Source organism: Bombus huntii, chromosome 13 (assembly GCF_024542735.1).
Source record: "Bombus huntii isolate Logan2020A chromosome 13, iyBomHunt1.1, whole genome shotgun sequence".
In the NCBI taxonomy this organism is placed as follows: Eukaryota; Metazoa; Arthropoda; class Insecta; order Hymenoptera; family Apidae; genus Bombus; species Bombus huntii.
In genome coordinates this window covers 383,737-384,808 of record NC_066250.1, presented here as the reverse complement: position 1 = coordinate 384,808, position 1,072 = coordinate 383,737, and positions in this window count along the sequence as shown.

The following is a 1,072-nucleotide window of genomic DNA, read 5'->3' as shown; positions in this document are numbered from 1 at the left end:
AAGCACAAATGGGTTAAGGGAGGGCTTCGCGTTTTTGAACGCGAAATAACGGCAATAACGAAGTTATGATCGATAACGTTGGTGAGATGCGACGATCTGTGAAAATCCTAGGATATCACTAGTACGTCAGAAGACAGTGCTGGCAGCAGTGATGATGGTAGTAAAGTGATAGTAACGTAACAAGTAATAGCGACAGCAGCAGTAGTAGTAGTAGCAGTAGCAGTATTAATAATAGAAGTAATAGCGATACGAGTATCGATGGTGACGATGATAATGACGATGATAATAATAATAATAATAATGATAATAATAGCAATAATAATAGCAATAATAATAATAATGATAATGATGATAATAATAATAATAATAATAATAATAGCAATAATAATAATAATAATAAAAAGAAGAATAAGAATAATACCATAATATAACGGATACAGAGCCGCAAAAGTTACTGCGATATATATATATATATATATATAATATATATATATATATATATTTTGGATGAGACAAGATATTAATTGACCTTAGTTGGTGCTTTGAACGACGATCGTCGAAGCAATAGACTGCATGATGGGAACTTGCAATTGACTGCATCGTTTTACATGAAAATGGAAAAACAAAAATAATAAAAATAATGCTATTAACATTAATAATAATAATATAAAGAGAAAAAGAAACGATCAGTCAGATAAATAATATGACGATATTAAATGAATATGTTATGCTGTTTGTTGTAGAAGAGATGAGTTTACTTTGTATGCGTATAGTGTTGTGAATTTGATGATAATAATAATATAATAATAATAATAATAATAATAATATAAAATAATAGTTAATAATTAATAATAAAAATAATATTAGTATAATGATGATGATGATGATGACGATGATAATAATAATAATAATACACGATAATAATTAAATCTATAACAGTTTAAACTGAAACGATTTCGATTAATTTATACTTGAAGCAAACGTGGTTATAGACTTAATTATCAGCGTAAGTATGTGGTGTGCATATATACAAAATGTATTTCGTTTTTTCAGAAACTACGTTATTTAGCAC